Source organism: Rhinatrema bivittatum, unplaced genomic scaffold (genome assembly GCF_901001135.1).
Source record: "Rhinatrema bivittatum unplaced genomic scaffold, aRhiBiv1.1, whole genome shotgun sequence".
NCBI lineage: Eukaryota > Metazoa > Chordata > Amphibia > Gymnophiona > Rhinatrematidae > Rhinatrema > Rhinatrema bivittatum.
In genome coordinates this window covers 2943-30848 of record NW_021820449.1, presented here as the reverse complement: position 1 = coordinate 30848, position 27906 = coordinate 2943, and the positions used below count along the sequence as shown (strand labels likewise).

Below are 27906 nucleotides of genomic sequence, written 5' to 3'. Positions count from 1 at the left end.
TGCAGGGGCTGGAAATACCAGAGGAGGACTCAGTCGTAAGCAAAAAAAAAAACAAAACAGCCCTTATTCTTAATGACCTCCTCCTGATGAGGACCCGGACATCTGTGCAGTAACAGAAATTTGGCTTAAGGAACCTGACTCTGTACATGTTAACCGGCCCCCACCAACATCTAGAAACGTTTCTCCATCCGGAGGCCCAAAAAAAAGGCGGAGGAATTCTACCAGCCGCAAAAAAAAAAAACAAAACAAAACAGGAATTCAATATAATAGTCCAATCCATCACCTCTCCACCCAAACCTGAAATTGGCCTCTTTAAATCCTCCTCTCTGCAAATCTGTTTAATATACTCCGCCCCCCCCCCCCCCCCAGGAATCTGGACAGTAACCCCTCCTCCTTTATTGAATACATAGCCAAAAACATAACCATAGACACCCCAGCCATCATTCACCACGACCCACTCATGCGTCACCCATTCTCGAAGCTCTGAAGGCCCATAGGCTCTAAACGGATCATCAACCTTCCAACACACAGAGCAGGGTCGTTCCCTTCACCTAATTTTCAACCAACTCCCATATACAAGCGGAACCCCCCCCCCCCCCCCCCCCCCCCCCCCGGTCAGACCACTACCTTACAAGACCTCCTGTCCCACAAAGAAGCCCCCCCTACCCACTTCTAACTCAAATAGCACCGTACGCTTCAGAAAAACACGTAGAAGGGACGACCTCATCTCGGCCCTCTCAAACAACTTAAGATCTGTCGAATGCAGATGCCGCCCTTTCATCCTGGCACAACCTCACAAATACTGTGGCCAATAATGTCTGCCCCTTGCCATCAAGACAAATGAAATCCCATTATAACACAGGAACTAAAAGACACGAAACACATGTGGGCATCGAGGGCATCCATGTATGGAGGCGTGTGCTGACGGCATCGAGGGCATGGCCACGGACGTCGACGGTATCAATTGGATCAACTCGGGCACCAATGGCATCCATGGCATGCATGCCACAGACATGGCACCGACATGGGCACCGATGGAATCGATGTTGGCATGGATTGCATCGATGGAATTGACATTGGCATCGATGCCACCCACTTTGGCATTGATGCCACCCATGGAATTGGCATTTGCATCGATGCCACCCATGGAATCGACCTGGGCATAGTACTCACCAAGCGTCAAATAAACATAGAGGGAAATTTGTGCAGGGAAAAGATCCGAGCCCCACACTCCTCGCCCAATACAAATCCTCACTACATTGCTACAGAGAAAGGTTAAACAATGTCAAAAGGGACTTCTACGCCACCAAAATACACCAATGTCGATTTAATCCACAAGCCCTCTTTGAATACATTGCCACGCTAGCTAAATCAGCACCCTACTGTTATACTGGACGAAGAAGCCAAAGCCAAATGCGAGGAACTCGCACTGTACTTTCAAGACAAAATCAATAAACTGCTAACACGCTTCCCCTCATCTTCCCTACCTACCCACACCCCTCAAAAAGCCCCCCTAGCCCATCCAAAAAAAAAACAAAACCCTCACAGGCCTAAACTCCTTAGAAACCACCACTGCTCTAGAAATCGAATCAATACTTAAGAAAGTTAGACCATCCTCCCACCCCTCTGACACAATGCCCACAAAACATCTCCTCTCCATTCCCCAACATAATAGCCCAACCCATTGCCGACATCATTAATGCCTCCATCACCCTAGGCTCAGCACCCAACCCCCTTAAACAAGCAATAGTCAAGCCAATACTAAAAAAAACCTAAGCTTGACCCCCACAGACCTGTCCAATTACCGCCCCATCTCAAAAAATTCTCTAAAAAAACAATCAATCAGCAACTCACTGATTACCTTGATGACCATCTACTTCTCTCTCTCTCTCAGTACGGTTTCCCCTCCTCCTATCCTTGACGGACCATCTCATTAAAGGCCTAGATAAAGGACAAGCGTATACCTTAAGCCATCTTAGCCATCTCTTTGGCCTTCGGCACCATCAGCCATAATATCCTCCCTTCAGCGCCTTAATGAAATTGGAATAACTGGAGTCGCCCACAGTTGGTTCAAATCCTATCTCAGCAACAGAAACTTCAAAGTCAAAATCGGAAACCATGAGTCCAAAGCAACTCCCCCTTGACTGAGGTGTTCCGCAAAGTTCCTCCCTGTCATCTACCCTCTTCAACATCATTTACCTCCTACTGCTCTGTCACCTCCTATCTGATCTCAATCTTCCCCACTATATATATGCAGATGAGGTGCAAATACTTATTCCTGTAACTGACACCCTTCCTAAAGCCATTAACATCTGGGAATCCACTCTGCTCTCAATCAACAATCTCCTAACCAACATTCATCTTGCCCTTCACACTGCAAAAACTGAACTTATACTCATTTCACCACAAAGTTACCCTAATACCCTCCCCCTGGCACCACTCACTTTCACCCCCCAATTTCGTTCTCCCAACAGGTACGAGATCAACCTTAAGAAATCCCTCTATTCAACGTTGAAAGAGTGTTTCTTCAAAATAGACACCCTAAAAAAACTAAAACCCTTGCTCCATCCTTCTGACTTTCGCATGGTACTACAAAAAACTATGATTTGCCCATCTTAAAGGAGTGACACTGGCTGCCAATCGCATCCCGTATCCAATACAAGACCCTCTCCATCATACGTAAAGCTCTACACAACTCCAACATGAAATGGTTCAATGATTTGCGGCTATTCCACTCCTCCTCCTCTAGACCCACCAGAAACCAATACCTTGCCACCATAAACGTACAACCTTCCCCCAAACTCACCAAACCTTGCAACCTCAAAAGCACGCGCGCTCTCCATGGCCGGTCCCAGCCTTACGGAACGCAACGCCAGCAGATCTACGTCAGGAAGCAAATATTAAAGACGTGGCTGTTCACGCAGGCTTACACCTAAACCTACCCATCCCAGCCACCCAGCTTCCTCTACGGACCCTCCCCTTATGACGTTTATACTCTTATACGTATACGATATTCTCTCATTGCTAAGCCGCATCATTTCTGTAACTATATAATCCATTAATGCTGGACCATGTAATTTCGTTTTAGTTATTTTGTAACTAATAGGTAACCTTCATTTTAGTTATTTTGTAATCAATATATATAGTTCTGCATGTATCCCCTGTTCTAGGTTTTGTATATTTTACTTTTCACGTTCTCCGTCAAGCGCCACCCAAGCGTAGTTTCACGTTTAATGTAAACAGAGGTGATACCAATAAAATATAGAATATTACACAAGGCCCTCACCATAATTCACAAAACCATTCATAATCAGCAACAACTAGACCTCCAGATTCCTCTCAAATTATACTCATCTGCTAGACCTATCAGAGAAGCCTATAAAGGCACCCTGCAAACCCCCCCCAACGAAATCCACTCGCCTATCATCCACCAAAGAACGAGCTTTTTCCACAGCCAGCCCAGCCATCTGGAACAAGATGCCCACAGACCTCAGACTAGAACCATGCCCTCTAACCTTCCGTAAAAAACTCAAGACATGGCTCTTCATCCAAGCCTTCCTCTAACCTACATATCCAGCAATTCTTCACCAGACCAGACACCGATTCCTAACCAAACACCCCTCCATGTTTAGGCATTATATTTATGCCTCTCTTCTTTATATTATTGCATTATCTAATTTATTCAGTTATGCTTACTATATCTCTGGCTAACCTAGCCCTCCATGTTAAAACCTCCTTGTTATATGTAACTTTCGCCTCTTGTTAAATGGTTGACTATGTTATACCCCTTTGTTACATGTAAACCGATCTGATATGAATTTCTTTCATGAAGGTCGGTATATAAAAATGTTAAATAAATAAATAAAATAAATAAAATATCCCCAATGAACGTCGGTGTATGAGACCGTCAAATAAATAAATAAATAAATAAATTGCCAGAGGAGACTCCAGCGAAATGCACAGAGCGCGGGGGGGGGGGGGGGGCCGCCGGAGAATCTGCCAGAAAAACCCGGACTCTTGCGGGACACGTGCGCCGAACGCACAACCCCGGACGTGAAGGGGAGCCGGGAGACCCTGCTTCCGTGCTGGGCGGAAAGCCACAATGAAGAGAGACCGGGAGAGTGCCCCTGTGGTTAGAGATCACGCGGCCGCACCAGTGGTACAGAACATTTTGCAATGCTTTCATTAAGTGGAACTGTATTTTTAAAAAAAGTGTATAAAGCTCCCAGCAGAGCACAAAATCCTGCAAAACCCAGCATGCATTCTCAGGTCTCCCTCACAGGAGGCAGTGCATCAGCGAGAGGGATTTGTCACTTATTAAACGGACTGCAAGTTTGGTAAAGGAGTTTCCCCCCCCTAGCTGGGGAAATGCTGCCACCTACTGTCCACTGCCTCTTCCTACAACACAAACAAGAAGGGTCCCGCCCCCCCCCCCTCCAGAGCTCGGAGGAGGGCGCCTTCGGCGGCTCCGTTACCGGGGGAACGCAGAAAAAAAAAACGCTTTGCGTCCCTCACCTGGGTAACAACTACATACAGCGCTCACCGAGACCGTATCATCATTTGCGAGACGCGAAAGTAAAAGTTAAAAAAAAAAACAAAAAACCCCGCAGGCATCCAAGCACCGGGGCACTCCGCAGATACCCCCCCCCCCCGGGAGAAACGCCAGCAAGGGAAGAGACGTCTGCGTCCTCCTCGGCCGGGTAATGCACTTTCCAGACGCAGACACGGAGCAGGCGATGGCTGACCCTCGCCCCCCTCCCCCAGGAACGAGGACCCGGCGGACCCGCCACCAGCGGACGCCCGATACCCGCCAGTCGGCGGCGATCACGCCCCCCCCCCCCCCGCGGTACGGACACATCCCCCCCCCACCGAACCCCCCGTCCCCTTGCTCCGGCCCGCCCGCGAACGAACGCCGCCTTACCCCTTCCTGGGGAGGATGTCGATGGGGCGGTGCACGGCGCGAGGCGAGCCGCTTCCGAGGAGGGGGATCCTGGCGAAGCCCCTGGGGGCGGACAGATGCAGGTTCCCGCCTCGGAGCGAGGAAGCCATGGGCGAGATCCGCCGCCCGCTATCTCATCCGTATCTTAACACGGCGAGAGCCTCTCCTCCCTCAGCTGCCGCTCCTCCCTCCTCTCCCCTCTCGCTCCTCATTAAATTATTTTTTTTTGGGGGGGGGGGGTCTTCAGTATCTGTCTTCGCTGTGCCAAACCCCACTGAAGCCGCTCTCTTTCCCCTCCCCTGATCAATGGCCTTCCCAGCATCCTCACAGGAGCTTAATTGCCTCTCCTGGACCTAGGGCAATGACTCTGTGCTCTGCAGGTCGATGCTGGGCCTGGGGTAGGGAGGGAGGTTAATGAGGAAGAGGAAGGGTGAAGGCACGCATCATCTCTGCGGGAGCAAGGGGGTTTCATCGCCGATGCTCACTCAGAGAGCAGGGATCCAGGGAGGGAGGCTGCAACAGCTCACGGAAGAGCGCAAAGGCTGTGAGGAGATAGTAACCCTGTCACCTCTAGGACTGGAGGGATCAGGGGATGGGAGCAGGGATACAGAGCCCGTCACCTCTAGGACTGGAGGGATCAGGGGATGGGAGCAGGGATACGGAGCCTGACACCTCTAGGACTGGAGAGATCAAGGGATGGGAGCAGGGATACAGAGCCTGTCACCTCTAGGACTGGAGGGATCAGGGGATGGGAGCAGGGATACAGAGCCTGGCACCTCTAGGACTGGAGGGATCAGGGGATGGGAGCAGGGATACAGAGCCTGTCACCTCTAGGACTGGAGGGATCAGGGGATGGGGGCAGGGATACAGAACCTGTCACCTCTAGGACTGGAGGGATCAGGGGACGGGAGCAGGGATACAGAGCCTGTCACCTCTTGGACTGGAGGGATCAGGGGACGGGTGCAGGGATACAGAGCCTGGCACCTCTAGGACTGGAGGGATCAGGGGATGGGAGCAGGGATACAGAGCCTGTCACCTCTAGGACTGGAGGGATCAGGGGAGGGGAGCAGGGAGACAGAGCCTGTCACCTCTTGGACTGGAGGGATCAGGGGATGGGTGCAGGGATACAGAGCCTGGCACCTCTAGGACTGGAGGGATCAGGGGATGGGAGCAGGGATACAGAGCCTGTCACCTCTAGGACTGGAGGGATCAGGGGACGGGAGCAGGGATACAGAGCCCGGCACCTCTAGGACTGGAGGGATCAGGGGACGGGAGCAGGGATACAGAGCCTGTCACCTCTAGGACTGGAGGGATCAGGGGATGGGAGCAGGGATACAGAGCCTGTCACCTCTAGGACAGGAGGGATCAGGGGACGGGAGCAGGGATACAGAGCCTGTCACCTCTTGGACTGGAGGGATCAGGGGATGGGTGCAGGGATACAGAGCCTGGCACCTCTAGGACTGGAGGGATCAGGGGATGGGAGCAGGGATACAGAGCCTGTCACCTCTAGGACTGGAGGGATCAGGGGACGGGAGCAGGGATACAGAGCCTGTCACCTCTTGGACTGGAGGGATCAGGGGATGGGTGCAGGGATACAGAACCTGTCACCTCTAGGACTGGAGGGATCAGGGGACGGGAGCAGGATACAGAGCCTGTCACCTCTAGGACTGGAGGGATCAGGGGATGGGAGCAGGGATACAGAGCCTGTCACCTCTAGGACTGGAGGGATCAGGGGATGGGAGCAGGGATACAGAGCCTGGCACCTCTAGGACTGGAGGGATCAGGGGATGGGAGCAGGGATACAGAGCCTGTCACCTCTAGGACTGGAGGGATCAGGGGACGGGAGCAGGGATACAGAGCCCGGCACCTCTAGGACTGGAGGGATCAGGGGACGGGAGCAGGGATACAGAGCCCGTCACCTCTAGGACTGGAGGGATCAGGGGACGGGAGCAGGGATACAGAGCCTGTCACCTCTAGGACAGGAGGGATCAGGGGACGGGAGCAGGGATACAGAGCCTGTCACCTCTTGGACTGGAGGGATCAGGGGATGGGTGCAGGGATACAGAGCCTGTCACCTCTTGGACTGGAGGGATCAGGGGATGGGTGCAGGGATACAGAACCTGTCACCTCTAGGACTGGAGGGATCAGGGGACGGGAGCAGGGATACAGAGCCTGTCACCTCTTGGACTGGAGGGATCAGGGGACGGGAGCAGGGATACAGAGCCTGGCACCTCTAGGACTGGAGGGATCAGGGGATGGGTGCAGGGATACAGAGCCTGTCACCTCTAGGACTGGAGGGATCAGGGGATGGGTGCAGGGATACAGAGCCTGTCACCTCTAGGACTGGAGGGATCAGGGGATGGGAGCAGGGATACAGAGCCTGTCACCTCTAGGACTGGAGGGATCAGGGGATGGGAGAAGGGATACAGAGCCTGTCACCTCTAGGACTGGAGGGATCAGGGGATGGGAGCAGGGATACAGAGCCTGGCACCTCTAGGACTGGAGGGATCAGGGGATGGGAGCAGGGATACAGAGCCTGGCACCTCTAGGACTGGAGGGATCAGGGGACGGGAGCAGGGATACAGAGCCTGTCACCTCTAGGACTGGAGGGATCAGGGGACGGGAGCAGGGATACAGAGCCCGGCACCTCTAGGACTGGAGGGATCAGGGGACAGGAGCAGGGATACAGAGCCTGTCACCTCTAGGACTGGAGGGATCAGGGGATGGGAGCAGGGATACAGAGCCTGTCACCTCTAGGACAGGAGGGATCAGGGGACGGGAGCAGGGATACAGAGCCTGTCACCTCTTGGACTGGAGGGATCAGGGGATGGGTGCAGGGATACAGAGCCTGGCACCTCTAGGACTGGAGGGATCAGGGGATGGGAGCAGGGATACAGAGCCTGTCACCTCTAGGACTGGAGGGATCAGGGGACGGGAGCAGGGATACAGAGCCTGTCACCTCTTGGACTGGAGGGATCAGGGGATGGGTGCAGGGATACAGAACCTGTCACTTCTAGGACTGGAGGGATCAGGGGACGGGAGCAGGGATACAGAGCCTGTCACCTCTTGGACTGGAGGGATCAGGGGATGGGAGCAGGGATACAGAGCCTGTCACCTCTAGGACAGGAGGGATCAGGGGACGGGAGCAGGGATACAGAGCCTGTCACCTCTTGGACTGGAGGGATCAGGGGATGGGTGCAGGGATACAGAGCCTGGCACCTCTAGGACTGGAGGGATCAGGGGATGGGAGCAGGGATACAGAGCCTGTCACCTCTAGGACTGGAGGGATCAGGGGACGGGAGCAGGGATACAGAGCCTGTCACCTCTTGGACTGGAGGGATCAGGGGATGGGTGCAGGGATACAGAACCTGTCACCTCTAGGACTGGAGGGATCAGGGGACGGGAGCAGGGATACAGAGCCTGTCACCTCTTGGACTGGAGGGATCAGGGGATGGGAGCAGGGATACAGAGCCTGGCACCTCTAGGACTGGAGGGATCAGGGGATGGGTGCAGGGATACAGAGCCTGTCACCTCTAGGACTGGAGGGATCAGGGGATGGGAGCAGGGATACAGAGCCTGGCACCTCTAGGACTGGAGGGATCAGGGGATGGGAGCAGGGATACAGAGCCTGTCACCTCTAGGACTGGAGGGATCAGGGGACGGGAGCAGGGATACAGAGCCTGTCACCTCTTGGACTGGAGGGATCAGGGGATGGGTGCAGGGATACAGAACCTGTCACCTCTAGGACTGGAGGGATCAGGGGACGGGAGCAGGGATACAGAGCCTGTCACCTCTTGGACTGGAGGGATCAGGGGATGGGAGCAGGGATACAGAGCCTGGCACCTCTAGGACTGGAGGGATCAGGGGATGGGTGCAGGGATACAGAGCCTGTCACCTCTAGGACTGGAGGGATCAGGGGATGGGAGCAGGGATACAGAGCCTGGCACCTCTAGGACTGGAGGGATCAGGGGATGGGAGCAGGGATACAGAGCCTGTCACCTCTAGGACTGGAGGGATCAGGGGACGGGAGCAGGGATACAGAGCCCAGGAAAATTCAGCATGCCCCCCAACCACTCGCCATTCTGGCTGGTTCTGGGATCTTGGGGGGGGGGGTGGTGGTGATGGGGGGAGGTCATCCTGAACCAAGAATAAGGGTCGGGGGGGGGGATGGGCCTCCTCCAACCCTCACCCCCAAGGAGGGGAAGCCACACGTAAGTAATTCTTTCCCAGCACCCGCACGCATGGATGCACGAGATGGCGTGTTTGGCTTCGTGCACACGCGTGCGCAAACGCACATCGTGCCTGCGTGTCATTTACCTTCTGCCTGCTCCAAGAAATCAGGGAATAAACCATTCCACGTCCTGTCCTTAACAACCAACTAACCGAATCTCTCAGAGGAGCAAGACGAAATCAGGCAACACGAACGGAGCGGAAAGATTTCGAGTACGTGCAGCGAATTAAAGCTCCCTACATCGGCGGATCGCACGTTTCCAACACACCGGGCAGCTGAAAGAAAGAAAAAACAAAATCGCTAAAGATTTGTTCGCCTTCTTCATCCCGAGTCTTACTCCTTTCCCAAAGAGAAATCAGTGTCATCTTTGTGAAGGAGACTGTGGCCAAGCTTCAACCAACATTATAAGCTAAGCACACGGTGCTGCTGCACTGATCGTAACCAGAAATACCGTCCCTCTCCCCACAACCGACTCAGTGCACGTATTTATTTCAAAGAAATTATATATCGCATGGCACCTGAAAATGTCTGGATCCAGAAGCGGCAGGGAATTAAATCCCCGGGTCTCGGCAGCCCTCCTGACCAATGCAACTCCCCCCCCTCCCCCACCGCCACACTAATGCCCACGGGGCAAGCCCTCCGGAGGGGAAAGCGAGCAGGGCAGATGGTGCAGGACGCACCCCCCCCCGAAGGGACTGTGGCAACGCTCTTCCCCTTACCAGACTTGCACACATTTCGGCCTCCACTGCTGCTCCTGGACGCACCTGTTCGCCCTCATCCTTTTCACGTGGGTGGGGGAGGTGCAGGGGAAGAAGACGGGGGACTGCGGGTTCCTGCCCCGGTTGGGCTTGGGGCAGGGGCTGGGGGGCAGGGGAGAGGGGGGCAGGAAGGCATCGTCCTCTTGGCTGGGTAGAGAGTTCAGTTCGGGGATACTGGGCAGGCTCCACTTCTTCTCCTGGGTCATTGCACCCATCCGGTAGGCAGAGGGGGGAGAAGGGAAGAGGATCCTGGCCGACACCGGCGGTCTCTGCGCCCCTGAACGAGGGGACTTTCCAGGCGAAGGTCAGAGGGCTCGGAAAGGTCCTACGCTCTCCTGCTGTCCTGTGCCCAGTTACGGTCTCTCCCTGAGAGAGGAGGCATTTAAAAGTTTCACTGAAAGATGGACTGGGGGGGGGGGGGTGGAGGGCAGCAGGGGGGAAAGCTCAGTTATTCCGGTTCCTTTTTTATGGAAACATGGCCGGCCTGTGCCCTCGCCGTCTTCCTGGTTCACAGGCTTTTCAGTCTTGTCGGCAGCATCAGGTCCCCCTTTCGTTTGCCTTCGTTTCTGCTACTGAACGGAATGGCTCGACCCCCCCCTCCGCCAGTCGCCATCTGCCCCAGTACCAGAGAGGGGGGCACGGCCGTCTGCCCCAGCCCGACTACGAAAGCCCGGCCGGGCGCTGCGGTGGGCGAAAGGGCACCCAAAATGCCGAGAGAGAGAGAGAGGGGGGGGCGGGAGAAGAGTGCGTCCTCCCCTCCCGGATGCTGCGGCAGGAGCTCGCCGGAAAGTTCATCAGCAGGCGGCAAGAAAAAAGGGAAGGAAGCGTCCCCGGCCGCGAAGGCTTTGCGAAGTCCGGCCCGTCGCCCCCTCCCCCCCCCCTCGGCGATCAAAACCACTGGCCGGCCCAAAAAAAAAAAAGTGCGAGACGCTAAAAGAAAGGAAAAACCCAAACACACGCAAACCCCCCCCCCCTGCCCTCTCCGAAAAAGGGCGAAGTGGAACGTTTAAGGAAGGAGCTGGCGGCCGGGCAGGACTTTGCCCGGTGAGGTCAGGGTGAAGTGGGCCGCGTTGTACTCGGGGCTGGGCATGCACTGAAGTTTCTCCAGACTTCCTGCCCCCCCCCCCCCCGTGCCGCTCGGGTTATGGAAACCGCGCCCCGGGAGGGGGAGGGGGGTACAGAGCTGCGCCGCCCTCGATGGGAGGAGGGGGAAGAGTTCAGTGCCAACGTGAGGCGACGGTGCCACGAGTTACCGGGGGGGGGGGGGGGGCTGACACGAAACGAATTGACAGGGAAAGGCTGTTTGCTCTTGCAGACGGGACGGGGGGGGGGGGGGGCTGGGAGACGCCGTGAAAAACCCGCATGTGGTAGATTTAAAACGAACACCCCCCCGCCCCCGAGCTGTGGAATCTGCCGCCCCGGGACGTGGCGAAGGCAGAGAAATCAAGGTCCCCCCATCCCCCCGTCCCCTCTCCACGTCTGCCCAGCAGCCCCCACGTCGTCTGCGCTTGCTCTGGCTCGGGAAGTCTCCCGCCTGTCACCCGAGCAAGCTTCACCCCCCCTCCTCCCCCCCCCCCCCACCACTGCAAGGTATAAGGGAGACGGTGGTAAGGAGGTCACAGGCGCCCCCCGCAGGAATAAGCGGGGGGCGCAGGAGTAACTCCGGGGGGGGGAAACGTTTCTCTCCATAGAAAGGGTGCCGGGTGCAGGGTGGCGGAGGAGGGAAACCCCCCCGGGGCCGGGCACAGACCACCCCCCAAGTTAAAGGGGAAACGCCTGGGTGGAGACCGAGCCTCTGCGGCGAGGGGTTTGAGGTTCACGAGTCCCGGGTTTGCTGCTCAGGGCACCAGGTCCTATCTCCGAGGGCGAGGGCGGTGCCGCTGCGGCTGCCGGGCGGGAAAAAACTGCTCGCCTTGCGCTCTCTCTCTCTCTCTGACCGCGCTCAGGGGGACGTGACCTTATCTCTCGCTCTGCCCGGATCTAACCCCCTCCCCCGGTCAGGGGGCAACAGCATCGAAACCACCCCTGTTTGCCTTCCCTCCCCCGTCCCCAGCCTTCGCCACCTTAAGCATCGGCAACGCACGGTTTAAGATTTCTGCCGTGTTCCCCTTTCCTGCCAAGAGGGGCCAGGGAAAAAACTGGACCCGTCCGCGCCTTCCGGCTGCGGCCACCTGACCGCCCCTGCTCCTGCACGCACGCCGCCGCGCAAGCCTGCAAACGTCACCGCCAGGGACCGGAAAGTTTAATGTCACCGATACTTTAGAGCTTGCAATAAATTCCCCTCCAACGCCACACCCAGGGTGCGCATCACGCCCTGCGCAAATCGTGTCCCCTTATCCACGAAAAGGACGGAAACCCATCGCCAGCTCCGCTGCGCCAGGACCAACCAGGGAGCCAGCACGGGGAAACGGGTGCTTTCCTGACGCGAGCCCCAGCCACCTCTCCCCGGGCGCGCGAACGAACATTCAAAACGAGGGTTCGCGCTGCCAAGCAGGCGCCGGGGATAATGCGCGCGCCCGGGAAAAGGTCAGCTCTCGGCGGGGGTTAGGCGAAGGGACCCCGCGTTAACTGAGCCAACGTTTCCCTAACCCGACCGGCCTGGTACGTAAAAAGCAGCGCTTTCTCTGCTTTTCTGTACACTTTTCGGGCTGCTCTACGGGCAGGCGTTCGTTCCGGCCTTGCGTAAAACTTCGCGTTGCCCGGCGCACATTTTTTTTTTTTTTAGATCTGGGGAGAATAGTTCATAGCTATCAATCCACACAGCATTGCGTGTGACGGGGGCTATTAGTTTCACGGGAGCGCGAGGGGGCGGGCGTTGTGGATGACGCAGGTTTTGGACGCGCTGATCCCTTGTGGCGTAAGGGGTTGCGGACGCCGCGTCCAAACTTGCGTCCAGCCCGGGTTTAAACAATGCTCTGGGGTGAGCGCACTTGCTCCGCGTCGGCCCGTGGCGTGTATGCGTCTGACTCGGGCGCACAACATAAACACACACACACACTCACGCACAACGTACGCGCAGCCGTCAGGAACCGATGTACGCCCAAAAAAAAACGTTCCCGCTGCCGGGGTGCAGCCACAGTTAACGAGCAGTAGCCCAGGGACATGCTAGCAACCCGAGACGCTCCCGTAATAACCCTCCAACCGCTGCAGGCACGATTGGCAGCTTCACGGGACGGCCCTCAGGTCAGTCACACGGGTGCCACTGGTCAGCTCTCCTACAGTCCTAGAGGAAGAGCAGACCCTGCACATTCAAACGAGCAAGTCAGCAAGCTGGAAACAGACTGACACTGAACTGGAAAACAAGGAGGTGACAGGCTCTCTGTATCCCTGCACCCATCCCCTAATCCCTCCAGTCCTAGAGGTGACGGGCTCTGTATCCCTGCTCCCATCCCCTGATCCTCCAGTCCTAGAGGTGACAGGCTCCGTAACCCTGCTCCCATCCCCTGCTCCCTCCAGTCCTAGAGGTGACAGGCTCTGTATCTGTGCTCCCATCCCCTGATCTCTCCAGTCCTAGAGGTGACAGGCTCTGTATCCCTGCTCCCGTCCCCTGATCCTCTCCAGTCCTAGAGGTGACAGGCTCTGTATCCCTGCTCCCATCCCCTGCTCCCTCCAGTCCTAGAGGTGCCGGGCTCTGTATCCCTGCTCCACCATCCCCTGATCCCTCCAGTCCTAGAGGTGACAGGCTCTGTATCCCTGCTCCCGTCCCCTGATCCCTCCAGTCCTAGAGGTGACAGGCTCTGTATCCCTGCTCCCATCCCCTGATCCCTCCAGTCCTAGAGGCGACAGGCTCTGTATCCCTGCTCCCGTCCCCCTGCTCCCTCCAGTCCTAGAGGTGACAGGCTCTGTATCCTGCTCCCATCCCCTGATCCCTCCAGTCCATAGAGGCGACAGGCTCTGTATCCCTGCTCCCAGTCCCCTGCTCCCTCCAGTCCTAGAGGTGACAGGCTCTGTATCCCTGCTCCCATCCCCTGAGTCCTCCAGTCCTAGAGGTGACGGGCTCGTATCCTGCTCCCATCCCCTGATCCCTCCAGTCCTAGAGGTGACAGGCTCTGTATCCCTGCTCCCGTCCCCCTGCTCCCTCCAGTCCTAGAGGTGACGGCTCTGTATCCCTGCTCCCATCCCCTGATCCCTCCAGTCCTAGAGGTGACAGGCTCTGTATCCCTGCTTCCGTCCCCGGATCCCTCCAGTCCTAGAGGTGACAAGGCTCTGTATCCCTGCTCCCATCCCCTGATCCCTCCAGTCCTAGAGGTGACAGGCTCTGTATCCCTGCTCCCGTCCCCTGATCCCTCCAGTCCTAGAGGTGACAGGCTCTGTATCCCTGCTCCCGTCCCCTGATCCCTCCAGTCCTAGAGGTGACAGGCTCTGTATCCCTGCTCCCGTCCCCTGATCCCTCCAGTCCTAGAGGTGACAGGCTCTGTATCCCTGCTCCCATCCCTGATCCCTCCAGTCCTAGAGGTGACAGGCTCTGTATCCCTGCTCCCGTCCCCTGATCCCTCCAGTCCTAGAGGTGACAGGCTCTGTATCCCTGCCCCCGTCCCCTGATCCCTCCAGTCCTAGAGGTGACAGGCTCTGTATCCCTGCTCCCATCCCCTGATCCCTCCAGTCCTAGAGGTGACAGGCTCTGTATCCCTGTTCCCATCCCCTGCTCCCTCCAGTCCTAGAGGTGACAGGCTCTGTATCCCTGCTCCCATCCCCTGATCCCTCCAGTCCTAGAGGTGACAGGCTCTGTATCCCTGCTCCCGTCCCCTGATCCCTCCAGTCCTAGAGGTGACAGGCTCTGTATCCCTGCTCCCGTCCCCTGATCCTCCAGTCCTAGAGGTGACAGGCTCTGTATCCCTGCTCCCGTCCCCTGATCCCTCCAGTCCTAGAGGTGACAGGCTCTGTATCCCTGCTCCCGTCCCCTGATCCCTCCAGTCCTAGAGGTGACAGGCTCTGTATCCCTGCTCCCATCCCCTGATCCCTCCAGTCCTAGAGGTGACAGGCTCTGTATCCCTGCTCCCATCCCCTGATCCCTCCAGTCCTAGAGGTGACAGGCTCTGTATCCCTGCCCCCGTCCCCTGATCCCTCCAGTCCTAGAGGTGACAGGCTCTGTATCCCTGCTCCCATCCCCTGATCCCTCCAGTCCTAGAGGTGACAGGCTCTGTATCCCTGTTCCCATCCCCTGCTCCCTCCAGTCCTAGAGGTGACAGGGTCTGTATCCCTGCTCCCATCCCCTGATCCCTCCAGTCCTAGAGGTGACAGGCTCTGTATCCCTGCTCCCGTCCCCTGATCCCTCCAGTCCTAGAGGTGACAGGCTCTGTATCCCTGCTCCCGTCCCCTGATCCCTCCAGTCCTAGAGGTGACAGGCTCTGTATCCCTGCTCCCGTCCCCTGATCCCTCCAGTCCTAGAGGTGACAGGCTCTGTATCCCTGCTCCCGTCCCCTGATCCCTCCAGTCCTAGAGGTGACAGGCTCTGTATCCCTGCTCCCGTCCCCTGATCCCTCCAGTCCTAGAGGTGACAGGCTCTGTATCCCTGCTCCCGTCCCCTGATCCCTCCAGTCCTAGAGGTGACAGGCTCTGTATCCCTGCTCCCGTCCCCTGATCCCTCCAGTCCTAGAGGTGCCAGGCTCTGTATCCCTGCTCCCGTCCCCTGATCCCTCCAGTCCTAGAGGTGACAGGCTCTGTATCCCTGCTCCCATCCCCTGATCCCTCCAGTCCTAGAGGTGACAGGCTCTGTATCCCTGCTCCCGTCCCCTGATCCCTCCAGTCCTAGAGGTGACAGGCTCTGTATCCCTGCTCCCGTCCCCTGATCCCTCCAGTCCTAGAGGTGACAGGCTCTGTATCCCTGCTCCCATCCCCTGATCCCTCCAGTCCTAGAGGTGACAGGCTCTGTATCCCTGCTCCCATCCCCTGATCCCTCCAGTCCTAGAGGTGACAGGCTCTGTATCCCTGCTCCCGTCCCCTGATCCCTCCAGTCCTAGAGGTGACAGGCTCTGTATCCCTGCTCTGATCCCTCCAGTCCTAGAGGTGACAGGCCATGTAATCTGCTCTTTTGATCTTAATCCGTGTTCTTCTTCCCTTACAGATACAATTAATCTCTTTTTTTTTTTTTTTTTGCTGAAGCTAATAGTTAGGAAACAGCTTTTGCCTGAAACAGCATAAAAGACCGCAAGCCGCGGGAGATGTCAGCGAAGCCTGTGCAGCCCAATTTCCAAGAATTATGGCCTGGCTTTAACTGGTGCGGAAACCTCGCTTTCCTCTGCTTTGAAGGGATAATGAAAATGTTTTTTAAAAACTAATAAAAAAAAAACAAACCAGAGAGACAGGGAAGGAGAGAGAATCAGGCGGCAGCCAGGGAGGAGGTTTAAATATAATAAACCTTCATGCCTATTTTTCTACCCAGGACCCAGCAGTTCTGCCCCGGTTCTGCCCCGGATACGACCGATGGTTTAAGGATCCCTAACGATCCTGGATCCAGATTCGCTCCGCTTTCGTCCTAAAAGGTACAGGATGGTGAATCGCGCCCCCCCACCCCCACCCCCCAAACGTGATGCCCCCTTCTCCTCTCCCACGTACAGGGCACCGTTAATCCGGGCCGAGACACCTCTCCCCCCCCCCCCCTCCTCTCTCCACCTGTGGCAGCTGAGTACCAAGTTGAGCAGAATCGGCACCCGGGAGCCTCCTCATCCCATGCTCGAGTCAATCCTGCTTGGATTTAAGCCCCACCCCCGGTCCCAGGGGGGGGGAGCCAAAGGCAAACCCAGGGGCTGTGCCGACACGAATGTCGCAGGAAAGCCGAAACCAACTGCCTTCTCACGCCGACCGGGGGGTGGGAGACCGGCAAAATGCAGAGAGTGGGGAGCGTAAGCAAGAAAACAGAGCCGGGCAGTAAAAATGCAGCTCTGAACTCGCAGAATCGCGGGTGGAAGGGGGGGGGGGGGGGAGATGGCCAGCACTCGGAAACCTTGCTGCTAACCAACCCCGAAAAGAAACCAGAGCCCGCACACCCAGGGGAAGGCAGGGGGGTGGGAGATGGTGGCAGCGGTGGGATTCCGCAACTCGCCAGGCTAAATGCATCCCAGGTAGATTAAGCCAGGGAGGCGACCTTTGGGACCAGGCCTAGAACGGGCTGGGCCTTTTGTAAGCCTGGGATGCCTGTGGGATGTGGGTCGCACATTAAAAAGCTTCCGCTTGGAACAGTTGCCCCTCCCCCAGCCGGTCAGCAGAATGGTGGCTCGATGCCCATGCTTTCAAAAAAATCAAAAGCAGGCGTGTGAATCGCGTACCTGCCCCGTGAACGCCTCTGCAGTTTGTATAAACGTGCGCACCAGACTGAATCGCGCTGAATTTTACCTTCGCACAGAACTCCCGCCTGATGTTCAAAAGGCAGATTTTACGTGCATGCACCGGGGTGGGGGGGGGGGGCACGTGCTGCACAAATCCATTACAAAGTCAAATACCTCCCCCATCTCCATTTAAACTCTGCGTTTTGCAATTTTTCCCCGGCCAGGATTCTGCAGCTGCACACATCTGGGACACCCAGACACTGAAGAGAAACGAAGAGCCCAGGAATTATCTGGCAGGGATCTCTTCCGCCCCCATCCACTCCCAGGTCACCAGACGAAAGAAGGCCGATCCCTGGAAAAACTACAAAAAAAAAATCCAAAAACATCCTCCATCCCCAAGGCAGAGCTACTCCACGGTCAGAAAGGGATTCAGGCAAAACTGATGGCAGGCAGATCAATCTCAAGGTATTTAACAGAAGGGAAGGGAGGGGGGTCACCCTGGTGTTCAGTGCACCCCCTACATCAAGGCTACAGAAAACTGGCAGGGTCTGACATAGAGGGAGGGGAAACTCTCTGCACACACGTCCCCATTTCTTCTACGAGCAGACTGCAAGGGGGTACGACCGATCCCTCCCCCCAGACACGTTTCGGTGTGGAAACGGTGACATAGCGCACGACAGAACTGAAACGAAATGTAAACGAAACGGGAATGTTTACTCGTTCCATTCCACGCAATACTTTTCTAGGCCTCTATCATATCCCCCCTCAGCCGTCTCTTCTCCAAGCTGAACAGCCCTAACCTCTTCAGCCTTTCCTCATAGGGGAGTTGTTCCATCCCCTTTATCATTTTGGTTGCCCTTCTCTGTACATTTCTCCCTTCTCCCTCACTTTGACCCGTTTAAACTATCACTATCTCTATGCTGAGGTATTTTCTTCTTATGACAGTTCCTACAGACTCGCCGGTCCGTAGTTTCCTGGATCACCCCCCTGATCCCTTTTTTAAAAAGAAAACTGGGCCTTGCAGCGGCCACGCTCCCGGTCCTCAGCTGCCGCTGGTAATTTTGTAAAACTTTCTGCAGCAGCCCTGGCAAATCGAGAAAACAGCGGGGGGAAAGGCGCTCGGGGATTTTAAATCCCTGGAAAGGGGAACGAACCGTGGCCGGGGCCACGCAGCGGCCGAGAGCTTCTACAGCACAGCTGTCCCAGCAAACGGGGCCCCCCCCTCAGAGCAACATCTGTAAGGGGCGGGGGGGGGGAGATCCCCCCTCCTTCCCCCCTCACCACCCAGCCGGGCGCGCCGGGCGCGCTCCCGGGAGACGAGAACAAGAAGGGGGAGAGTCAACGGCGGCGGCTGCTGCCTTCCTGCCAAGGAGTTTATCCTGGGAGTTACCCCCCCGCCCCCCGAAAGCTCCACAAATCGACATCGCCGACTCGGATCGCAGGAATGGGACTTCGTCTTACAAATTATTTTAAAGCACGGCCAGGGAGGAGAATCCCTGGATGAACCTGAAGGTCGGGGGCAGGAGGAAGCCGAGGCGACAGGAAAAGTGACAGCTTGGACCTAGACAGCAATTTGCACCCCGAGCAGGGATATTTGCACCCCCCCCCCCCCACCAACCAAGAGCGAGAGCCTTCCCCCCCCCCCCCCTCACCTGCTCGGGGGGGCCTTGGAATCAGACAAACTTCCCTGCCTGCAAGGGGGCAAAACCAGGAGACCGGATCAGCCTGTTCCGCTGACCCGGAGCTACCTGCAAACTCTTAAGCTGCCGGCAGATCCCCCCCCCCCCCCCTCCCCGTGCCGTCTGCGACGAGGGCAACCCACAGGTACCTCCAAACGAATTTGATCATCAAAAGTGTATTAAACCAAGCGACTAATTAATTAAATCGATCTGGCGTCCAAGTGACTAATTAACTCCATTAACCAACAGGAGCAAAAGCGCTGCCTTAAAAAAAAGTTAATTAGTTTTTTTTTAAACAAAACCTCTGACAAGTGGAAAAGAAAAACCTCACAGAGAAAAAAAAAAAAAAGGTCCTTTCCCCTTCTTTAACCCAAGCACAGCAAGAAGTTCTTCTCAAAGAGGTCAGGGAAACATTCCTATAAGTTCTGGGGGGGGGGTTTTCATTAGGTTTTTCTGAAACAATTATGCAAAAAAGTAAAATCAAATAAGTTAATAAAGAAGATGGAAGACAATCCAGGCCTTTTCCCAGGACCGGCGGGGGCTCCTGAAGGTCCCCCCCCACCCTTCCAGCTGCTCACAGCTGTCCCTCGCCAGGTTAAGCCTCAGGCACCGGAGACCACCGTGGCCGTGAGGGCGAAACTGAGGGTCTCAGAGAGGCGCAGGGAGCTCTGGACCCTTCCTCTGGACTGCAGCCACCACCACCGCCACCAATCCCGAGGGCTCCCGCCCATCTCTGGGGGTCTGCGTGGCAAATTATATTTTCCCACTTGATTTTTTTTCCCGATTCGTGTCACGCAATTTTCGTTTTTACAGCTGCTTCGTTTTTAGCGCGCGCTAAACTCAAATACTGAATCAAGTTCTTGCACAGTAAAAAAAAAAAAAAAAAATACGCAAAAGATTGTGGGGTTTTTATTTTAAATTATTTCATTACAAAACCAACATGAAAGGCTAAGGACGATGTCATCGACTTCGCCCAGGTCCTTTCAAACGAAAGCACGACTCCAAGGTCTAAAAGCGCTTTCCTGCAGGATGCAAGGTCAGAGATGGGCACCTTCCGGAAACCGTTTTGGTGCTGGGGAGTAATATTTTTGGTTACTTCGGTGCTGGGTGAAAAAAAAAATTTCCCACCCTGCCCGGAATTTAGACGGCACCCGTCGAGACGATCTCGGCCTTCCCTCCACACAACTCCTTTCTGCTTCTCAAGACCAGAAAACGGCCGGAAACCACTTTATCTTCCTCACAAGTCTGCGCCGGTTTAGAGTTCATTTATTATTTAGTACTATTCTCTCTTTTATTTCGGGCTGCCTTCCGGGAAAGCAAGACTCGTCCAAGGTCGCCGAGAGAGTCCGAGAAGAGATTCAGCCGGGGCACGGAAACCAGTCCCACTGCATCCCGATTTCCCCTCACCTCCCGAAATCAGTGCAGCTTTATCATGATCAAAGAACCTAGGGCTGTGATTAGTGAACAAGTCGAAAAGGGAGAGAAAGAGACTGAAACTGAGAATTAGACAATGGATATTAAAACTAGAGACCTGGGTTCTAATTCTCCCACTGTGAGGACTTTCACAATATTGTATAGCCTTTCACCTCTAGTACAGCTATGCACGAGGATCTCAGTACTGGAACAGCAGGAGGTGCTGCAGGGCAGGAGTGAGGTGCATTGGTAGAGCTGTGAGTGAGGGTCTCAGTACTGGAATAGCAGGAGGTGCTGCAGGGCAGGAGTGCGGTGCATTGGTAGAGCTGTGAGTGAGGGTCTCAGTACTGGAATAGCAGGAGGTGCTGCAGGGCAGGAGTGAGGTGCATAGGCAGAGCTGTGTGTGAGGGTCTCAGTACTGGAATAGCAGGAGGTGCTGCAGGGCAGGAGTGAGGTGCATTGGCAGAGCTGTGTGTGAGGGTCTCAGTACTGGAATAGCAGGGGGTGCTGCAGGGCAGGAGTGAGGTGCATTGGTAGAGCTGTGAGTCAGGGTCTCAGTACTGGAATAGCAGGAGGTGCTGCAGGGTAGGAGTGCGGTGCATTGGTAGAGCTGTGAGTGAGGGTCTCAGTACTGAATAGCAGGAGGTTGCTGCAGGGCAGGAGTGAGGTGCATAGGCAGAGCTGTGTGTGAGGGTCTCAGTACTGGAATAGCAGGAGGTGCTGCAGGGCAGGAGTGAGGTGCATTGGCAGAGCTGTGTGTGAGGGTCTCAGTACTGGAATAGCAGGAGGTGCTGCAGGGCAGGAGTGAGGTGCATTGGCAGAGCTGTGTGTGAGGGTCTCAGTACTGGAATAGCAGGGGGTGCTGCAGGGCAGGAGTGAGGTGCATCGGCAGAGCTGTGTGTGAGGGTCTCAGTACTGGAATAGCAGGGGATGCTGCAGGGCAGGAGTGAGGTGCATTGGCAGAGCTGTGCGTGAGGGTCTCAGTACTGTAATAGTAGGGGGTGCTGCAGGGCAGGAGTGAGGTGCATTGGCAGAGCTGTGTGTGAGGGTCTCAGTACTGGAATAGCAGGAGGGTGCTGCAGGGCAGGAGTGAGGTGCATTGGCAGAGCTGTGTGTGAGGGTCTCAGTACTGGAATAGCAGGGGCTGCTGCAGGGCAGGAGTGAGGTGCATTGGCAGAGCTGTGTGTGAGGGTCTCAGTACTGGAATAGCAGGGGCTGCTGCAGGGCAGGAGTGAGGTGCATTGGCAGAGCTGTGTGTGAGGGTCTCAGTACTGGAATAGCAGGGGATGCTGCAGGGCAGGAGTGAGGTGCATTGGCAGAGCTGTGTGTGAGGGTCTCAGTACTGGAATAGCAGGGGCTGCTGCAGGGCAGGAGTGAGGTGCATTGGCAGAGCTGTGTGTGAGGGTCTCAGTACTGGAATAGCAGGAGGTGCTGCAGGGCAGGAGTGAGGTGCATCGGCAGAGCTGTGTGTGAGGGTCTCAGTACTGGAATAGCAGGAGGTGCTGCAGGACAGGAGTGAGGTGCATTGGCAGAGCTGTGTGTGAGGGTCTCAGTACTGGAATAGCAGGGGGTGCTGCAGGGCAGGAGTGAGGTGCATTGGCAGAGCTGTGTGTGAGGGTCTCAGTACTGGAATAGCAGGGGGTGCTGCAGGGCAGGAGTGAGGAGCATTGGCAGAGCTGTGTGTGAGGATCTCAGTACTGGAACAGCAGGAGGTGCTGCAGGGCAGGAGTGAGGTGCATTGGTAGAGCTGTGTGTGAGGGTCTCAGTACTGGAATAGCAGGAGGTGCTGCAGGGCAGGAGTGAGGTGCATTGGCAGAGCTCTGTGTGTGTGAGGGTCTCAGTACTGGAATAGCAGGGGGTGCTGCAGGGCAGGAGTGAGGTGCATTGGCAGAGCTGTGTGTGAGGGTCTCAGTACTGGAATAGCAGGAGGTGCTGCAGGGCAGGAGTGAGGTGCATTGGCAGAGCTGTGTGTGAGGGTCTCAGTACTGGAATAGCAGGGGATGCTGCAGGGCAGGAGTGAGGTGCATTGGCAGAGCTGTGTGTGAGGGTCTCAGTACTGGAATAGCAGGAGGTGCTGCAGGGCAGGAGTGAGGTGCATCGGCAGAGCTGTGTGTGAGGGTCTCAGTACTGGAATAGCAGGAGGTGCTGCAGGACAGGAGTGAGGTGCATTGGCAGAGCTGTGTGTGAGGGTCTCAGTACTGGAATAGCAGGGGGTGCTGCAGGGCAGGAGTGAGGTGCATTGGCAGAGCTGTGTGTGAGGGTCTCAGTACTGGAATAGCAGGGGGTGCTGCAGGGCAGGAGTGAGGAGCATTGGCAGAGCTGTGTGTGAGGATCTCAGTACTGGAACAGCAGGAGGTGCTGCAGGGCAGGAGTGAGGTGCATTGGTAGAGCTGTGTGTGAGGGTCTCAGTACTGGAATAGCAGGAGGTGCTGCAGGGCAGGAGTGAGGTGCATTGGCAGAGCTCTGTGTGTGTGAGGGTCTCAGTACTGGAATAGCAGGGGGTGCTGCAGGGCAGGAGTGAGGTGCATCGGCAGAGCTGTGTGTGAGGGTCTCAGTACTGGAATAGCAGGAGGTGCTGCAGGGCAGGAGTGAGGTGCATTGGCAGAGCTGTGTGTGAGGGTCTCAGTACTGGAATAGCAGGGGGTGCTGCAGGGCAGGAGTGAGGTGCATTGGCAGAGCTGTGTGTGAGGGTCTCAGTACTGGAATAGCAGGAGGTGCTGCAGGGCAGGAGTGAGGTGCATTGGCAGAGCTGTGTGTGAGGGTCTCAGTACTGGAATAGCAGGGGGTGCTGCAGGGCAGGAGTGAGGTGCATTGGCAGAGCTGTGTGTGAGGGTCTCAGTACTGGAATAGCAGGAGGTGCTGCAGGGCAGGAGTGAGGTGCATTGGCAGAGCTGTGTGTGAGGGTCTCAGTACTGGAATAGCAGGGGGTGCTGCAGGGCAGGAGTGAGGTGCATTGGCAGAGCTGTGTGTGAGGGTCTCAGTACTGGAATAGCAGGGGGTGCTGCAGGGCAGGAGTGAGGTGCATTGGCAGAGCTGTGAGGAGGGAGGAAGGGGGATCAGTAGTTTGTCTTCCCAATTGGAGACACCATAACATCTTGGGAAGCAGTGCTGTACATGATCTATCCTGTGTGTGCCTGTGTGAGAGACAGTGCGTGTGCGTGTGTGGGTGTGAGAAAGTGTCACTGTGCGGTCCCCTCTCCCGGCCTGAGAACATTTTGCACACATGGGCTGGAACGCTGCTCTCCCTAGAGAAGGAAAAAGATGTAAATCATTCCCAACTGGCAGCTTTGTAAGAACATCGGGTTCTCCACGAGGTCACTGCTAAAGCTTCCTCCCCACTCTTACCCTCCCCCCCCCCCCCCCCCCGGTGGCCCTGCAGATCCCGACGTGAGAACGGGTAGCCACCGGCGCGGAGAAGCCGCAAGTTTTATGGAAAGCACCAGGGGTAGCCCAGCGGCCCGATGCCACAGGCGGCACGACAGATGGCCAGCGAGCTGCAGCGGAGCAAACGAAAAACGACATCCTTCCGACGCCGAAACTCTTAACCAGAGCCTTCCCGCACCGCCGTGGAGTCGGGAGGCGCCGCGGCCCCTCAGGGGCCCGCCACGTTTCCTGCGCTCAACCCCCAACCGCCCCTAGGAACCTTCCCAAATAACTAGAAGTCTGGTAGCCACAGTGGCTACCTTCAAGAATTCCAACTGGCACATCCCCTGCCTCCCAACTTGTCGCCGCTTTCCTCCATAACGCCTTCCTCACCCCCCGCAGCCGATGGGGGGCCGCGGATCTGCAGGACGGGACCGGCAGATGAGGTTTCGTGGAGCGCGTGCGGGAACCAGAAATATTAAAAAACAAAAAAAAACACACACACACGCAACCTTCCCCCTCCCACGGTGGCCCTGACCCCGGCATCCGCCAACTCGACGCGCACCATAAAACGGAGCGACACCCCCAAAATTAAATCCGTAAAGCGAGCAGAGAGCAGCCCAGCGCGCACCTTTTAAACCTAAAGAGCAGCAAATAACATTTCCTCCCCGCTACAGAGCAACGGAGGGATGAAACGCACGCGTTACGACGGCGCCGGTGCTCGTCCAACCATGCAGAAAAGCAGAAGGCCCTGCAGCCCCAATCCACCCTCCCAACTGCTACTACTTTTTTTTTGTCTTTTCTTGAAGACGGGGGACGTTCGTTCATTCGTAGCCATCATCTTGGCTTTCCAGGTCCCTTGCGGATTTCGGTTTAAGTCGCACGGGGACCCCGGCGTGACCTGAGCAAGGGGGACCGAGGAGGGGGGGGGGAAGATGAATTCTCACAGGACCCCGCCCAACTCCGTAATCCCCCTTCCCCCCTCTCCCACCTCTCTACGAATTTGCCCATCTGTGTTATTCCGCCACGGACAAGCTGGCTTTGCCTTGATAAAAACCATAACCGAAACGCTGCTGGGGGGGAAGAAAAAAAAAATACTTCATTCAACTTTTTTTTTTTTTATTCCATAAAATATTAAATAAAAGCGGTAGAAAAAAATAATTTTATACCTTTTTTTTTTTTGTAATAGATTCAGAAAGCCGACAACAACAAGGCCATCGATCAACTGGAAGGCAAGAGCACAGAGGAGCGACGAATGGCAGGGTAACGGAGCGCATCAATACTTTTTCATCACGATTAATGGTGGTAAACACACAAAAAAAAAAAAACCCGCCTCCGATGCCGGAGCGGCCCTCACAAAATCAAGAGAAATAAAATCAAATTGACAGGTGACAGGTGGGGAGGGACACCGTCTCCCGTTCGTCTTCGCGCAGGCACAAAAACCAGACGGACCTAAAAAAAAAACCTGCATGAAATGGAAGGGGAGGGGGTCGTGGTGGTGGGGGGGTCCCCTCGTACGATGCACAAAAATGATCCGGACACCATCGCTCATTCACGCAAGCACCCTGTCCCCCCCCCCCTCCGGTCAACCTCATGCTTTGCCCCCGCTCTCTGCCTTCCCATTCTGAATTCATGGGGGTAACTTCACAGTCTTTCTTGGTGCGTAGACGTCTACGGTTTACCCGCCCGCACTTTCCGCCTTAAACATGAGGCTTTCTTCCCGCTTTCCAGGTTCTCCCGCTCCCTCTCCCCCCCCCCCCTCCCAACCCCTCCCAGCCTCCAGAGGGGGACACCAACTGCGACTGCCTTCAGCAACAAATTATTATTTTAATTTTAAAACCAAAACCCATCGATTCAAACTCAACCTCCTCTTATTTATTTATTTAGAACTTTTCTATACCGATGTTCATGAATAGACGTATCACATCGGTTTACATCGAACCAAGGTTAAAAAATAGTACATTGAACAAGGGAGACATCGAACAAGGGAGACATCAAACAAGGGAGACATCGAACAAGGGAAACATCGAACAAGGGATACATCGAACAAGGGTAACATCGAACAAGGGTAACATCGAACAAGGGTAACATCGAACAAGGGATACATCAAACAAGGGTAACATCAAACAAGGGTTACATCGAACAAGGGATACATCGAACAAGGGATACATCGAACAAGGGATACATCGAACAAGGGATAGGCAAGACCACTAGTGGACGTGGTTAACATCCATCACCAATTGCATAACTGTAGGAACGAACAACAGCGGATAGCAAGCTTGGCAGCCTCCCGGGCCCAGCTAGAACCGCCGTCGTGGTGATGATACTCGCCGGGCGCCAACGAACGCAGCCGCGCGATAGGTGGAGTGACACGCCAACCCCTACCCCAATGGTGGAAAAAAAAAATTATATATATATCTGCAGAAATCGGAAGCTGAGAGATGTAAAAAAGTCATCGAATGCCAAGAACCGCTCGACCAGACCTCTCTGCAAACCGAGCCTGCCCGGGCAGTGATCCAACAGCGGTGCAAACGCTCACCAAGGAAGGAGGGAGTGCGGGGGGGGGCGGGGAGGAGTGTATTTTTTTTTTTTTTTTTTAACAGAAAAAGATATCACGCAAGGAAAACCAGGTGTGAAAGACGCCACGGGGAAACCTTTGTCCGTCCCCCCCCCCCCCGTGAGTTACGCTTTTCAGTAAAATCACGCCACAGGTCCTGTTGCCGGCGTGACTTTTTTTTTATTGCCCTTGTAAATCCCCCCCCCCCCCTTCCAGAAGTTAGGAGAAATTAACTCCTCAGGCGCCAGACGACGCAGCTGCTGCTTCTAAAGCCGACCTGCCAGATTTTTTTTTTTTTTTGCTCACCACCAGCTTCGATTCTTCAACCCAGCCCGGGATTCATTGTCCTCTTATATTTTGCATGAACCTTTCATTATAAGTCCTGCTTCCTGCTTTGGTTTTTTTTTGTTTTCTGTCTTAAAAGTCTTATCTCCCTGGGGTTCACCGACAAAAAACCCCCCAAAAAACCAACCACCCCCCCCGTTCTGGCGCACGCTGAAAACGGGAGCAGAATACGCTGCCAGGTGCGGCGCTTTCTGTGGCTCAGCGGGGCACGGCTAATGAGGGATTGTGATTTGGGCCCACGCGGGCCTGACGTTAGGTTGTTACCCGTCTGCGGCACGGGCTTAAAATAGGGGGGAAAAAAAAACAAACCCTCCTTTCCATTGATAGAGGCTCAGCTCCTGTGCATGGAAACCTCTGAGATATCTGAATGTCTCTATCCTATCTCCCCTCTCCTCCAGGGTGCATCATGTTTAGATCTTTAACTCTCTCTCCATGTGCTTTAGGATGAAGACCACTGACCATGTTAGCAGCCTCCTTTCCATTGATAGAGGCTCAGCTCCTGTGCATGGAAACCTCTGAGATATCTGAATGTCTCTATCCTATCTCCCCTCTCCTCCAGGGTGCATCATGTTTAGATCTTTAACTCTCTCTCCATGTGCTTTAGGATGAAGACCACTGACCATGTTAGCAGCCTCCTTTCCATTGATAGAGGCTCAGCTCCTGTGCATGGAAACCTCTGAGATATCTGAATGTCTCTATCCTATCTCCCCTCTCCTCCAGGGTGCATCATGTTTAGTTCTTTAACTCTCTCCCCATGTGCTTTAGGATGAAGACCACTGACCATGTTAGCAGCCTCCTTTCCATTGATAGAGGCTCAGCTCCTGTGCAGGGAAACCTCTGAGATATCTGAATGTCTCTATCCTATCTCCCCTCTCCTCCAGGGTGTATCATGTTTAGATCTTTAACTCTATCCCCATGTGCTTTAGGATGAAGACCACTGACCATGTTAGCAGCCTCCCTCTGGAGCGACTCCATCCTGTTTCTATCCTTCTGAAGGTGGGGTCTCCAGAATTGTGCTCAGTATTCCCAGTGAGGTCTCACCAGGGACCTCTACAGGGGCAGCATCACCTCCCTTTTATCTGCTGACCATTCCTTTACTTATGTATTTCTCTCCCTATGCAGACATTTTTTTTCTTTTTCTGGATAGTATATCACTGTGCAGCCAACAGAATGGAGACCTCTAGGGTCAACAGCAGCGAGAGGCTAATTTTTAACCCCCAAGACTGCCGGTTCTGATGAGGCAGGGGAGAAAGTCTGATACTTCACTTTCAATGCATATCCAGCATAGCTCTCTGCTTCAACAGCAGGGGGAATGAAGAAAAGTGGATCTATATACAGGCAACAACCAACAAGGAC

The 27906-nt window shown here is 55.3% G+C and overlaps 1 long non-coding RNA gene across 1 annotated transcript; it reads left to right on the top strand.

Moving 5' to 3' along the window:
* The first annotated feature begins 17455 nt into the window (after positions 1–17455).
* Positions 17456–26179, top strand: LOC115081633. Its single transcript, XR_003853844.1, has 3 exons — positions 17456–17658; positions 24838–24911; positions 26073–26179. It is a non-coding gene; the product is annotated as an uncharacterized LOC115081633 (long non-coding RNA).
* Positions 26180–27906: the final 1727 nt, after the last annotated feature.